The 15,816-nt window shown below is 40.1% G+C and overlaps 1 protein-coding gene across 1 annotated transcript in view; it reads left to right on the plus strand.

Moving 5' to 3' along the window:
* Positions 1-15,816, plus strand: part of LOC127672424 (zinc finger protein 431-like) — a 313,721-nt gene that overhangs the window by 171,082 nt on the left and 126,823 nt on the right. The gene's annotated exons all lie outside the window — the stretch shown is intronic.

Consider the following 15,816-nt stretch of genomic DNA (forward strand, 5'->3'; position numbering starts at 1 on the left):
TTTCCCTCAAGAACCATGTTATATTCTTCAAGGAGACTGTGTCACAGAAAATCAGAGAATTTAATTAAGCTTAGAATAAGACCAACATAATATGGGCATAATCAACCTTCCATGATGACTGATTATTCAGAAATGAATCCAATATGCTCAGTGGCTCTGCAGTGTATCATCTACTGTGTGATTCAAAGGAAATTATTAACTCAATGGCAGATGCATGAAGAGGTTCATCTTCTGATTCTAGTGGGACCATCTACACTGATTCCAGTTAGTTCCATCAATCCTGAATTCTAACTACAGTAACTATTTCTCTATAATTCTACCAATAGAAACTATTGTATTGACTGTTAGTAAATGTTTATCAAAATTTCTCCTTGTAAAATGTATGATATTAAGAATAAAAATAATTATATTTTTCAAAATGTGTGATGTACTTTTGTCACAAAACCACTGGCAAAACCACTGAAACAATAAAACAAGACACTAATTCTTTCCAGTCACACTTATGTGAGCCAGTTTGGGATGCCCATTTGACTCTAAAAGTTTGGCAATGTTGATCCATTTTGATTTGACACATTTCTTGAGAAATGTATCCATAGTTTAATTCTGCCACATTTGAGGGATTTATAATATAGCTCAGATGAAACCTTGTTCTTGATTTTAGTATCATCGTCCTCACCTCCCACATCTCTGAATGTCCATGTTTTCATAGACTTCTTGGGAGTAAATGGTTCTTAGTCTTGTCAACTTTAGGGAATCTAGAAGCATCTGGGAGGGATATGGCTCTCCAGGCATGCCTCTGAAGGATTTTTTGATTAAGGTGTGAAGACCTACCCACTGTGGGTGGCACCATATGGAATCTAGGACTATGCAAGTAGACAAAGGAAGCTGAGCATCAGCAAGCATCCATTGCTCTGTCTCCTGATTGTGGATTCCACATGACCAATCTTCAGGATACTGCCACCCTGACTTCTCCAAGATGAACTGACCCAGAAAATTGTGAGGCAGAATCACCTCTTTCTTTCCTAAGTTGGTTATGTCACAATATTTATTACAATAACAGGACAAGAAATGAAGATTGAATACATTATGTGTTCCTCACTGTCCTAAAGCAGTGACAATAAAATAAACATGGCTGACTGGACCCAAGCCATGCCTGCCTCCCAATGTAGTGCAGTAGAAGACACTCGAACTGCCTGCCTCTCTATTTCAAACCCTCTTCTAGCCTACCATTCAAAGATAGGTAGAAAAGATGATAAATAGGACAAGGGATATAGACCTGTTTAGAAGTAGTTCTTTGGGAGCAATTCCAATATCCATTTGTCAGAATACCAGGGCAGTATTCAGTAGTATTAGGATACCAAACACAAATCAGCAGCAGTTACATGATCCAACAGAAACTGCCAGGTCTCCAGCAAGTTGGTATAAGTCAGTGAGAAAGACCAGAACCAGCCAGGGACACCAGAAGTTCTCTGCCACACCTCTCTCAAAGAAAGTAAAGATCAGCAAAGACAAAGATTCAAGACCAATGAATACTTTCTCCAAACATCACATGTCCTTCCATGGGTCTTGTCTCAGCAAAACACCAGGTGAATCTACCTTACCATGTGAGTCTATAATGCCTGACATATCCAGCAACTTCCACTTCACCAGTGGTTCACAACTTTCATTTAAAAAATATTTTGTGTAGGAGAAATTGGTCAGAGTGATCACTTGACAACTAGATTCCTATGAACCCTATGAAAAGCCAGAAAAATTGGTGTATACTTATAATCTTAGCAGTATAGTGACAAAGGCAGAGCCATCCCTGAGCTTGATGGATGCATAGTCTTGCCAGTTGGTGAGTTCACTGAGAGTCCCTGTCTCAAACAGTAAAGTGGAGGTCCAGCAAGTTGGCTCAGTGAGTAAATTGCCAGCTGCCAAAACTTACAACCTCTATTCAGTTTCAGGGCCCATTTGCTAAAAGGAGAGAACCAACAATAAGTTTCCTTATGATTTCTACACAGGCACTGAGATATATGTACATTTGTGCACATACATACACCACAATGCAATCTTAAATAATAATTATAAAGTAGAGAGACATTGGGTAAGACTTACTGACATCAACCTCTGACATCAATACATATGTACACCATGCGAATATCTAACTACCTATACAAGCAAATAACACACACATACAAATCATGACAGAATGAAAGAAAATATTTTCAAGCAATAGGAAAATTCAAAGAGAGCTAGCTCTCACCTGAACTAACAATCAAGACCAGATCTAAACCAGATCCACACAATCATTGACTGTGAAGGCCAGAAATATTTAGTTTCTTGGTATCTTGTGGACATGTTATCATTACAACCATGAAGTCACAGAAGCCCAAGAGAAAAATCAGTCAACATCCCAGCAGGATTTGCCAGAGAATATGATCTGAGGAGCTTGTGATAATTGATGTCTGCTAAGGAAGGGATAGTCTATTTTTTTCCGTGGATATAGCCCCAGGTTGTTGCCTGTGCTCCAGTGGATGGCCCAAAACTATGCATATAGTGGGCACATTAACTATATTTAGCATCTTATAAACAGAAAAGAAGACAGGATACTGGGTGGAAGATTTGCTAGGGCATTCAAAGGTATGTAAGGGGAGAATAGAAGATGTATATGAAAAATATGTACACATGAAATTCTCAAAGAATAAAAATTTTTATATTAATTTAAAATGATTTGTCTCAGATTCTCCTTATTCTAGATCTCTATGTTCTTAATGTATCAAAGACCTCAGGTCACTCAGTCATATTCACAGTACTATAAGGGGCTGTACACAATACTTGATGAGAAAAGTAGTCATCATTCTCACCAAGCTGTGAACAATGTGAGCTACAATAATGACCCAACTGAAAGACATGCCCACTGGAGAAACTGTGACACAGATGTTATGGGAGTAACCAATCACTTTTTCAGTTGAATTTCATGCCAACTCCATGAGATGGAACCAATTGCAGATACTGTCTATGAAGCCACAACCTGTGACTAGATATGTTGTGAGTCCTAGGAAAAAACCAACTACTATTAGCCTATTAAATGAATGTAGCAATGAAAGGATTCCTAAATCTGCTATATCCATAGAATAGTGCATTACCCAACCCTCATTAGAGAAGCTTCATCATGCACCATTCAGTAGTTAAGAAGAAGACCTACAATGTGTCAACAAAAAGTGCTTTTGAAATGCTCAGCTATAGGTAGAATGTCTGGATCATACATATTCTCGCAAGGTACAATAGAAAGCAGAAAGATTGTAAGAGCCAGAGGTAGTGGATGACACTGAGGAACCAGCATTTCAGATGCAACATATAGATGTACATATGGACTCACAGAGACTGTTATAAAATCCACACAATATTTACAAGCTCAAAGCAGACAAAAGCTGAGTGGGGAGAAGCTCAAAGTCCTGACCCATACTAAGGAGATATGGTTAGTAGAGAGCTCATAGGAGAGGAAAAGTCAGTTTTCTTCAATAGGGTGGCATGGGGTATATAAACTACACTCCAGGGCAGGCCTCACACCAGGAATAGCTATCTAACACAAACAGGACTCCATAGTTTTTGTTTGGTTTTAAAACTGTGAGAGAATACAATGTTGGGTGGGAAAGGATAGAATCTAGGAAGAGTTGGGGAAAGTAATTGCAATGATTAAAATGAATCTCTCAAAAATATAAAAACAGTTTTAAAATTGGGATTTTTAAAGAAATATTTACTCATATTTTTGGTGTAACATTTATTGTACCATACTGCAAGTAAATCATATGATAACAATTTTACAATTACAGTTGTCACAATAGTTCACCTTTTCATCAAAACTTATTGATCAAATTAAAGAGACATGGTTACTGTCAAGATGTCTCAAAGGAATTTGATGGATACAACCAGATGTGGATGGGAATAGATACATGGAACCAGTGAATTTCTTGTTCTATCACTGACTTGGTAATCTCCTTTATTTTAAATGGTTCTTTATATTGGATGGTGTAGACACTGAGAATCTCAATTGATGTACTGACTCTTTATTTACGCATCTAGACCAGCCAATTAAGCCCCATCATCTTCTGGATTTTTTACATTAGGTAAATTAGAGAGTCCAGTGTTCTTACATACAATCTTTAAAGCAGAACTCCTTAAGGTAAAGTGACACTCCAGTTATGACTGCATCCTATGGCATAACCTTTAGAACAATGGGTTTTGCTTGTTGAAGAACTGGTTGTCCAATTAATTTCAGAGGTATCTGACACAAGTGTAGAAAAATATTGTGAAAAAATGAGTGCGTCAACAACACCACCAGAAGAAAATAGAAAACACACAGTTGAGATAATAATGCTTTCAAGAAACAAAAAAAACAGCTAGATTTAACATTAAATACTTTGACTTCATTATTTTCCAAGCTGTGTCAATTGAATGGTGAAAGTATGAATCCAAATATGCATTAGGTAAAAAATGATTGAGAATTCAGGGCTTGAGACAATTTTATTTTTGTCTATATTATTACTGTTACCATGGTGATTTAGAGTAAAATAAGCACATTTAACTCTTCTAAATTTATTCTTAGGTATTAATTCATATTGTATTTTTAAGTTATGAAAAGTTATTTTTGATTGGTTGAAACTTGCAAGTTAATCTTAAGAAGGTACATTTCAACTCTACAGACAGTTTCAGCTCCTAGATCACCACTACAGTTGAGCCCATTCAAAGCAAGTCTTCAGGGTGACAAATAATTTGCTTGCTTTTCTAGCATCTTTTCTTAGCTTCCAAGGATGGAATGAATGGGAAATTCTGAGTCTATGGGGTTTTCAATAACACTCTATCCTAATGCTCTTCAGGGATAAATGAGGAAACCCTCCAATAGAGCTTAGTCACAGGGATGGGAAGGGGACAATATCATCATGGAGACACAAAAGTTTCAAATTTGAGATGACTGGAGTTTGCCTGAGCATCTTCTCCATGCCAGGTGTGCTATGGGGTCTCAAAACTAGAGCCCTGTTTTGTTTGTCTAAATTCCTGTATATGACTTAAATGTTCTAGTAGTAATATAGTAAAATAAATATGTAGGTAAAAATATACAACAACCTTAACACACAGACCAAAGAAATATTTCCATCCATTCATTTGTACAGAAATAAAACTCATCAATAAAGAGAAGCCATATTCTAAATACACAAGTTTTGTAAATCTTAGCCACCCCTTCAAATGAAACCAAGCGCAAGTTGTTCAGGAAAATGAACGCTTTCTTTGAATGCAATATCTTATTCTTTTATGATTTTAGAAAGTATACACATGATTTTGATGGTGACATACAAAAAGATGTTCATATAAATAGATACACAAATGGTATCTGTTAATTTTTAAGTAAATGTTTTTTTTTTTTTTGTTTTGTTTTGTTTTGTTTTTGGTTTTTGGTTTTTGGTTTTTTTCGAGACAGGGTTTCTCTGTATAGCCCTGGCTGTGCTGGAACTCATTCAGTAGACCAGGCTAGCCTCAAACTCAGAAATCTGCCTGCCTCTGCCTCCCAGAGTGCTGGGATTACAGGCATGCACCACCACCGCCCGGCTAAGTTAATGTTTTAAGAGAGAATATTATAAACAAAAGCCTTTAAAATAATTATCAAAGGCTTTCAATGCAAAAACTCTCCTCAAATAACCATGTGACTTTGAGGAATGAATAATATGATACAGAAATAAGGTGATAGAGAAAAGAGAGGAGATATTCTTCCATACAGAGAGAACATAATCAAACTAGAAGGTTTTTTTTGTTCTTTTTTTTTAATTTTTTTTTATTAGATATAATTTATTTACATTTCAAATGATTTCCCCTTTTCTAGCCCCCCCACTCCCCGAAAGTCCCGTAAGCCCCCTTCTCTTCCCCTGTCCTCCCATCCACCCCTTCCCACTTCCCCGTTCTGGTTTTGCTGAATACTGTTTCACTGAGTCTTTCCAGAACCAGGGGCCACTCCTCCTTTCTTCTTGTACCTCATTTGATGTGTGGATTATGTTTTGGATATTCCAGTTTTCTAGGTTAATATCCACTTATTAGTGAGTGCATACCATGATTCACCTTTTGAGTCTGGGTTACCTCACTGAGTATGATATTCTCTAGCTCCATCCATTTGCCTAAGAATTTCATGAATTCGTTGTTTCTAATGGCTGAATAGTACTCCATTGTGTAGATATACCACATTTTTTGCATCCACTCTTCTGTTGAGGGATACCTGGGTTCTTTCCAGCATCTGGCAATTATAAATAGGGCTGCTATGAACATAGTAGAACATGTATCCTTATTACATGGTGGGGAGTCTTCTGGGTATATGCCCAGGAGTGGTATAGCAGGATCTTCTGGAAATGAGGTGCCCAGTTTTCGGAGGAACCGCCAAACTGATTTCCAGAGTGGTTGTACCAATTTGCAACCCCACCAGCAGTGGAGGAGTGTTCCTCTTTCTCCACACCCTCTCCAGCACCTGCTGTCTCCTGAATTTTTAATCTTAGCCATTCTGACTGGTGTAAGATGAAATCTTAGGGTTGTTTTGATTTGCATTTCCCTAATGACTAATGAAGTTGAGCATTTTTTAAGATGCTTCTCCGCCATCCGAAGTTCTTCAGGTGAGAATTCTTTGTTTAACTCTGTACCCCATTTTTTAATAGGGTTGTTTGGTTTTCTGGAGTCTAACTTCTTGAGTTCTTTATATATATTGGATATTAGCCCTCTATCTGATGTAGGATTGGTGAAGATCTTTTCCCAATTTGTTGGTTGCCGATTTGTCCTCTTGATGGTGTCCTTTGCCTTACAGAAACTTTGTAATTTTATGAGGTCCCATTTGTCAATTCTTGCTCTTAGAGCATACGCTATTGGTGTTCTGTTCAGAAACTTTCTCCCTGTACCGATGTCCTCAAGGGTCTTCCCCAGTTTCTTTTCTATTAGCTTCAGAGTGTCTGGCTTTATGTGGAGGTCCTTGATCCATTTGGATTTGAGCTTAGTACAAGGAGACAAGGATGGATCAATTCACATTCTTCTGCATGCTGACCTCCAGTTGAACCAGCACCATTTGTTGAAAAGGCTATCTTTTTTCCATTGGATGTTTTCAGCCTCTTTTAAGAGGATCAAGTGGCCATAGGTGTGTGGGTTCATTTCTGGATCTTCAATCCTGTTCCATTGATCCTCCTGTCTGTCACTGTACCAATACCATGCAGTTTTTAACACTATTGCTCTGTAGTATTGCTTGAGGTCAGGGATACTGATTCCCCCAGATTTTCTTTTGTTGCTGAGAATAGTTTTAGATATCCTGGGTTTTTTGTTGTTCCAGATGAATTTGATAATTGCTCTTTCTAACTCTGTGAAGAATTGAGTTGGGATTTTGATGGGTATTGCATTGAATCTGTATAGTGCTTTAGGCAAAATGGCCATTTTAACTATATTGATTCTACCGATCCATGAGCATGGGAGGTTTTCCCATTTTTTGAGGTCTTCTTCCATTTCCTTCTTCAGAGTCTTGAAGTTCTTGTCATACAGATCTTTCACATGTTTGGTAAGAGTCACCCCAAGATATTTTATACTGTTTGAGGCTATTGTAAAGGGGGTCATTTCCCTAATTTCTTTCTCAGCCTGCTTATCCTTTGAGTATAGGAAGGCCACTGATTTGCTTGAGTTGATTTTATAACCTGCCACTTTGCTGAAGTTGTTTATCAGCTGTAGGAGCTCTCTAGTGGAGTTCTTTGGGTCACTTAGGTAGACGATCATGTCGTCTGCAAATAATGATAGTTTGACTTCTTCCTTTCCAATTTGTATCCCTTTGACCTCCTTATGTTGTCGAATTGCCCGAGCTAGTACCTCAAGTACAATATTGAAAAGATAAGGAGAAAGGGGGCAGCCTTGTCTGGTCCCTGATTTCAGTGGGATTGCTTCAAGTTTCTCTCCATTTAGTTTGATGCTGGCTACCGGTTTGCTGTATATTGCTTTTACTATGTTTAGGTATGGGCCTTGAATTCCTGTTCTCTCCAAGACTTTAAGCATGAAGGGATGCTGAATTTTGTCAAATGCCTTTTCAGCATCCAATGAAATGACCATGTGGTTTTGTTCTTTGAGTTTGTTTATGTAGTGGATTGTATTGATGGATTTCCGTATATTGAACCAACCCAGCATTCCCGGGATAAAGCCTACTTGATCATGGTGGATGATCGTTTTGATGTGTTCTTGGATTCGGTTGGCAAGAATTTTATTGAGTATTTTTGCATCGATGTTCATAAGGGAAATTGGTCTGAAGTTCTCTTTCTTTGTTGGATATTTGTGTGGCTTTGGTATCAGCGTAATTGTGGCTTCGTAGAAGGAATTGGGTAGTGTTCCTTCTGTTTCTATTTTGTGGAATAGTTTGAAGAGTATTGGTGTTAACTCTTCTTTGAAGGTCTGGTAGAATTCTGCACTGAAGCCATCTGGTCCTGTGCTTTTTTTGGTTGGAAGACTTTCTATGACTCCTTCTATTTCTTTAGGCATTATGGGACTGTTTAGATGGTCTAGTTGGTCCTGATTTAATTTTGGTATTTGGTATCTGTCAAGGAAATTGTCCATTTCCTCCAGATTCTCCAGTTGTGTTGAGTACAGGCTCTTGTAGTAGGATCTGATGATTTTTTGGATTTCCTCAGTTTCCGTTGTTATATCTCCCTTTTCATTTCTAAGTTTGTTAATTTGGATACTTTCTCTGTGCCCTTTGGTCAGTCTGGCTAAGGGTTTATCTATCTTGTTGATTTTCTCAAAGAACCAGCTCCTGGTTTTGTTGATTTTTTGTATGGTTCTCTTGGTTTCTACTTGATTGATTTCGGCCCTGAGTTTGATGATTTCCTGCCTTCTACTCCTCCTGGGCGAAATAGCTTCTTTTTGTTCTAGGGCTTTCAGGTGTGTCATTAAGCTGTTAATGTATGCTCTCTCCATTTTCTTTTTGGAGGCACTCAGGGCTATGAGTTTTCCTCTTAGCACTGCTTTCATTGTGTCCCATAGATTTGAGTATGTTGTGTTTTCATTTTCATTGTGTTCTAAAAAGTCTTTAATTTCTTTCTTTATTTCTTCCTTGACCAAGGTGTCATTGAGTAGAGTATTGTTCAGTTTCCACGTGTATGTGGGTTTTCTGTTGTTTCTGTTGCTATTGAAGACCACTTTTACTCCATAGTGATCAGATAGGAGGCATGGGATTAGTTCTATCTTCTTATATTTTTGAGGTCTGTCTTGTGACCAATTATATGGTCGATTTTGGAGAAGGTACCATGAGGTGCTGAGAAAAAGGTATATTCTTTTGTTTTAGGATAGAATGTTCTATATATATCTGTTAAATCTAATTGGTCCAAAGCTTCAATTAGTTTCATTGTGTCCCTGTTTAGTTTCTGTTTTCCTGATCGGTCCATTGAGGAAAGTGCAGTGTTGAAGTCACCCACAATTATTGTGTTAGGTGCAATGTGTGCTTTTAGTTTTAATAAAGTTTCTTTTACGAAAGAGGGTGCCCTTGCATTTGGGGCATAGATGTTCAGGATTGACAGTTCTTCTTTTTGTATTTTTCCTTTGACCAGCAAGAAGTGTCCCTCAGGGTCCCTTTTGATGACTTTGGGTTGAAAGTCAATTTTATCTGATATTAAAATGGCTACTCCAGCTTGTTTCCTGAGACCATTTGCTTGTAAAATTGTCTTCCAGCCTTTTACTCTAAGGTAGTGTTTGTCTTTGACCCTGAGGTGTGTTTCCTGTAAGCAGCAAAATGTAGGGTCCTATTTACGTATCCATTCAGTTAGTCTGTGTCTTTTTATTGGGGCATTAAGTCCATTGATGTTAAGAGATATTAAGGAATAGTGATTGTTACTTCCTATCATTTTTGGCGTTATTTTTTAAATTTGAATGCTTAACTTCTTTTGGGTTTGATGAAAGGTTACTATCTTGCTTTTTCCAGGGTGAAGTTTCCCTCCTTGTATTGGTGTTGTCCTCCTATTATCCTTTTTAGGGCCGGGTTTGTGGATAGATATTGGGTAAACTTGGTTTTGTCATGAAATATCTTAGTTTCTCCATCTATGGTGATTGAGAGTTTTGCTGGATATAGTAGTTTTGGTTGGCATTTGTGTTCTCTTAGAGTCTGCATGAGATCTGCCCAGGACCTTCTAGCCTTCATAGTCTCAGGGGAAAGGTCTGCTGTGATTCTGATAGGTCTTCCTTTATATGTTACTTGGCCTTTTTCTCTTACTGCCTTTAGTATTCTTTCTTTGTTTAGAACATTTGGTGTTTTGATTATTATGTGACGGGAAGTATTTCTGTTCTGGTCCAGTCTGTTTGGAGTTCTGTAGGCTTCTTGTATATTCATGGGCATCTCTCTCTTTAGGTTAGGGAAGTTTTCTTCCATAATTTTATTGAAGATATTTGCTGGCCCTTTAAGGTGTAAATCTTCACTCTCATCTATGCCTATAATCCTTAGGTTTGGTCTTCTCATTGTGTCCTGGATTTCCTGGATATTTTGGGTTACAAGCTTTTTGCATTTTCTTTAACTGTTGAGTCCATGGTTTCTATGGAATCTTCAGCATCTGAGATTCTTTCTGCTATCTCTTGTATTCTGTTGTTGATATTTGCATCTCTGTCCCCTGATTTCTTCCCAAGGCTTTCTATCTCCAAAGTTGTCTCCCTTTGAGTTTTCTTAGTTGTTTCTACTTCTGATTTTAGATCCTGGATGGTTTTGCTTAGCTCCTTCACTTGCATGTTTGTGTTTTCCTGTAATTCTTTAAGAGATTTTTGTGTTTCCTCTTTCATGAGCTCAGTCTGTTGACCCAAGTTCTCCTGTATTTCTTTAAGAGATTTTTGTGTTTCGTCTTTCATGACCTCAGCCTGTTGACCAAAGTTCTCCTGTATTTCTTTAAGTGTTTTTTGCATTTCCTCCTTGTTGGCTTTTGTATTCTCCTGGATTTCTTTCAATGATTTTTGTGTTTCCCTTGCCAGGGCTTCTAACTTTTGATCCATTTTCTCCTGAATTTCTTTAAGTATGTCCTTCATGTGTTCCTGTACCAGCATCATGACCAGTGATTTTAAATCCAAATCTTGTTTTACTGGTGTGATGGGGTATCCAGGACATGTTGGTAGAGGAGAATTGGGTTCAGATGTTGCCATATTGCCTTGATTTCTGTTAGTGACGTTCCTGCGTTTGCCTTTTGCCATCTAGTTCTCACTGGTGTTACTTGGTCTTGTCAGTGCTGGACTCACCAGTGCAAGCTGCCCCTTCCCAGTTGGCCTCTGGTGCACAGCTTACCTCCTGCACTTCTTGTAGACAGGGTGCTGCTGCCCAGGCTGTTCAGATCTCAAAGCAGGCACCCGAAGGCTCCCGCTGGGGCCCGCTGGATTCACTGGAGCACACTGACTTCTCCCAGCTGGCCGCCTGGAAACCCAGCTAGCCACTTGCAGGACTTGGAGATATGGTGCTGCCGCCCAGGCTGATCTGGGCAGCAGAACTCCCAACCGGGTTGGTGCACACAAGGCTAGCCTAGCTGCTCAGGCTCTGAGTCTAGGCAAAAGCCTGGCAGGCCAATGTTGGTGCAAAGTTCCCCTCAGCTGTGGGTGTTAATTGGGTGTGTCAGGTGGCTAGGATGGTGGCATGCGTGAGTTCCCTGAGAGTGCTGGGAGAGTCTGCTGGGCTAACCACCTCCTGGCTGGGTCAGCACATAGATGGCCCAATGAGCAGCCCGGGGCCTGGGGGCAGTCCAGGGCCTGACCATCTGAGACCCCTGCTATGTCCGCCTCGGGCTATGCCTGTTAGCTAGTTTGGTTTTGCCTGCTAGGTCTCTCTGGCTTCCCGTAGGCAAAATGGCGGTGGTGCGCAAACTGGCCTGGATAAACAACCTCCTGGCCGGGTCGGCCCACAGATGGCCCACCGAGCAGCCCAGGGCCTGGGGGCAGTCCAGGGCCTGACCATCTGAGACCCCTGCTTTGTCCGCCTTGGGCTATGCCTGTTAGCTGGTTTGGTTTTGTCTGCTAGTCTCTCTGGCTTCCCGTAGGCAAAATGGCGGCGGTGCGCGCCGGCCCGGGCAAACAAGCTCCTGGCTGAGTCAGCACACAGATGGCCCACCGAGCAGCCCAGGACCTGGGGGCAGTCCAGGGCCTGACCGTCTGAGACCCCTGCTATATCCGCCTCGGGCTATGCCTGTTAGCCGGTTTGGTTTTGCCTGCTAGGTCTCTCTGGCTTCCTGTAGGCAAAATGGCGGTGGTGCGCAAACGGCCCGATAAACAACCTCCTGGCCGTGTCGGCACACAGATGGCCCACTGAGCAGTCCTGGGCCTGGGGGCAGTCCAGGGCCTGACCGTCTGAGACCCCTGCTATGTCTGCCTTGGGCCATGCCTGTTAGCTGGTTTGGTTTTGCCTGCTAGGTCTCTCTGGCTTCCCGTAGGCAAAATGGCGGAAGTGCGCGCCGGCCCAGGCAAACAAGCTCCTGGCTGGGTCGGCACACAGATGGCCCGCCGAGCAGCCCAGGACCTGGGGGCAGTCCAGGGCCTGACCGTCTGAGACCCCTGCTATGTCCACCTCGGGCTATGCCTGTTAGCCGGTTTGGTTTTGCCTGCTAGGTCTCCCTGGCTTCCCTTAGGCAAAATGGTGGTGGTGCGCGCGCTGGCCCGGGAGGAAAAAAACCTCCTGGCCGGGTTTGCACCCCAGTGGACCCCCGATCAGCCCAGGGCCTGGGTGCAGGCCAACGCCCGTCGGGCTTAGACCCCCGCGATGTTGGTCTCGGGTTATATTTGCGTACCTCAGTCTGATTTCTCTGGCGACCGAGAACCAATATGGAGCCCTCGTAACTGACTGGCGGGAGGCAGAGTTCTCTCGTTTTCCATTTTTAATATAAAAATATTTCCTTTTAAAGTCTCTCCATCCTTTGGAAACTTCATTTTATTTTTCTATTTCTCTATTATGGACACTTTCTCATTTCTTTGGAGACTTTATTTTCTATGGGTATTTCTGTCATTGTTTTCTAAACTTAATGTCTTTTTGTGTATTGAATTTTCTCTAAAATCTTTTGTCTGGGGAAATATTTTTAATATTATTCATCTCTCTCTTGAAATATTTCATTGGATCATTTTCAACTAAATATTTATATGTTTACTATTTAATACTGTTTTTAAACTTATACATATGGCCTGAGAGAGACTGCAGGTCACCAGCTGAGTTAGCTCAGGGGCCTCTCATTCAAAAAGCTATGCCTAGAAACTGAATTGAGGAGCTAGTAGAAGAGCGAACTTTTCTATTCAGAAGTTTGAGCCTCCTCAGTCATGCCACGGAGCTAGGAAATGTTTATTTTGCCCTTCTGTGTATTTACTCGTTCCACATGTTATGGTGGTTGGCTTTGCCCCCTCGGGTTGGTCTAGTGGGCAGCCCTTGCTGGTTTTCTGACATGGAGCAGCTGCTCGTCCTTTGGCTTCCACCCACTCTTAGGTGGTTCCAGGCCTTAGGGAGCAAGTTCCTGGCTATTGCAGGCTTCTCCCACAGGCAGTCATTGGTTTCTCAGGAGTCCAGACTGTTCAGTCACTCTGTCCTACCTGGGAAGTACACTAAACCTCTGGGTTGAGAGACTGCAGGCCGCTAGCTGAGTTAGCTCATGGGCCTCAAGTTAAAAGAGCTGTGACTAGCAATTGAATTGTGGGGCCAGAAGAGCTAGCTTTTCTACAAAGAAGGATTGCTTGTTTGTTTTAAGAGATATCTTTTGCACTGCCTCTCGAGTTTCCCACTCCTTGGCTAAAACACTGTCTTTTACTCAATGTTTCTCAGACTCTAAGCTAGGAACTTATGTTTGGAATCTCTGCCCCACGTAGGGCACCATTTGTAACCATAAGCTTTTCTAGCCAGCGCCTTTGTTCCAGAATAAATGCCTAAACTATAAGCTTTGGCTCATTCCATAATTATCTTACAGCTTATATAACCTGTTTATTCTAGTCTGTTTGACACATGGGTAGTTACCTCTCCTCAATTTCATGAGTCTATTTCCTCCAAACCCAGGTGGAATCTCCCACATATGTCTAATACTTAGAGTTCCAATCTCTATCAGATGTCCCACCTTCTTTTTCCTGCCTCAGCTAATAGGCCATCATGTGTTTATTAGCAGGCAATGTTTCTACACAGTACATAAGGAAAAGAATATAGATGTTCCATTATTCTTCTGTCTCCTATCATATGATGATGATAACGTCTCTGCTCAATATTTGTTGAAGGATTCACTGAATCTCCTCCGTGAAAACTCTCCACATTGTTTATTTTCATTGTAAGCATAATTCTCCTAAGGTGAGTAAAAATAACAAAAAGTATTATTAAAACCAGTCAGATTATATTGGGATAATTCCCATTAACTCAAGATATACTCTTTCCTTTTGGAATTTTTTGAAACAGGATGTCTCTATAGTGCTGTGGCTGTCCTAGAACTCACTATGAGGACTAATGTGGCCTCAAACTCAAAGAAATTGGCCTGCCTCTGTCTCCCAGGTGCTAGGATTACAGGGATGCACCTCTAAGACCAGCTTATGATTTTAAAAATTACTTTTGAACCAGAGAATAAAAGGATAAAATAAGATTTGAAAAGAAACCATCATTGATTGAATGAACAGTAATACTTCTTGAAATTCTACAATAATCATTTAAACTGACAAGTCATTTCATATGTACTCAATAATTGGGTTATTTTCCTTGCATTGATAATTTCATTCATTTAAAAATGTTTAAAATGTGCTTGTGTGCACACACTTGTCCCATGGTGCTCATGTGGCAGGGAGAGAACAACTTCTTGGTGTCTACTATCTACTTCACCTATGTGAGTTCTAGAGATGAAATCCAGGGAGTCATTTGAGTTTAAAAATCATTTATGTATGAGCTGGTGTGTGGCTATACATATGCTACAGCACAAGTGTAGAAATAAGAGAATGATTTGTAGGACTTATATTAGTCTCCCAAAGACTGAATTCAGGTCATGAGGCTTAGCAGCAGGCAACTTTACCTACTGAAATCATTTTCTAGCATTCATTTTTAGTTCTGAGAAAATGAGTAAACACTGAGAAAACAAGTGTTTATTACTCAGAAAATGAACACATTCTCAAAAAAAGAGTATATTATTTTCATTTGCAAATAGGATTATTCAGTTTCTCCTGTTTTCCTTGATTCTTAGATGACAATATGCTTATAATCTGAAAATGAAACAATATTTTACTGATATATTGTTTTAACTAATCTTATCTGAACATCAGTGAGATCATTCAGTGAGAAGTCTGTGGTGTTCAAAGCTGGCATCCTAACACTGATCATCATATAAGGATGGTCAAAGTAGACCCCACATAGTTGCCTTCTTCTATTCTCCACCTGTCATGGCCCAAAAATCCATAATTGCATTTTACACCCACACCCACACACACACACACACACACACACACACACACACACACACACACGCAGAGAGAGAGAGAGAGAGAGAGAGGGGGGGGGGAATGTTTTTAAAAATCTCATGGCTCTTGAATTATATAACATCTCTAGATAATTGGATTAGAAGGTATTACTTCAAAATGAAGTACCAAATGGTAACTACTGAGGACATGAAGCACAGAACATCCAGTAAGATATACATATCCACAGCACATCAAACTATGTTGTGAGATATACAGATGACTGCTGATTATCCTACTTTATTACATCTCTAACCCATAGATGAAAATGCTACTTTGGATACACATATGAGGCTATAGTTTTTCTTAGATTCCCTTCTATTAAGCATTTCATTCCTATCATTGTTTAAAAAAAAAAGAGTTGATAAA

This window comes from Apodemus sylvaticus, chromosome 22 (assembly GCF_947179515.1).
Source record: "Apodemus sylvaticus chromosome 22, mApoSyl1.1, whole genome shotgun sequence".
In the NCBI taxonomy this organism is placed as follows: Eukaryota; Metazoa; Chordata; class Mammalia; order Rodentia; family Muridae; genus Apodemus; species Apodemus sylvaticus.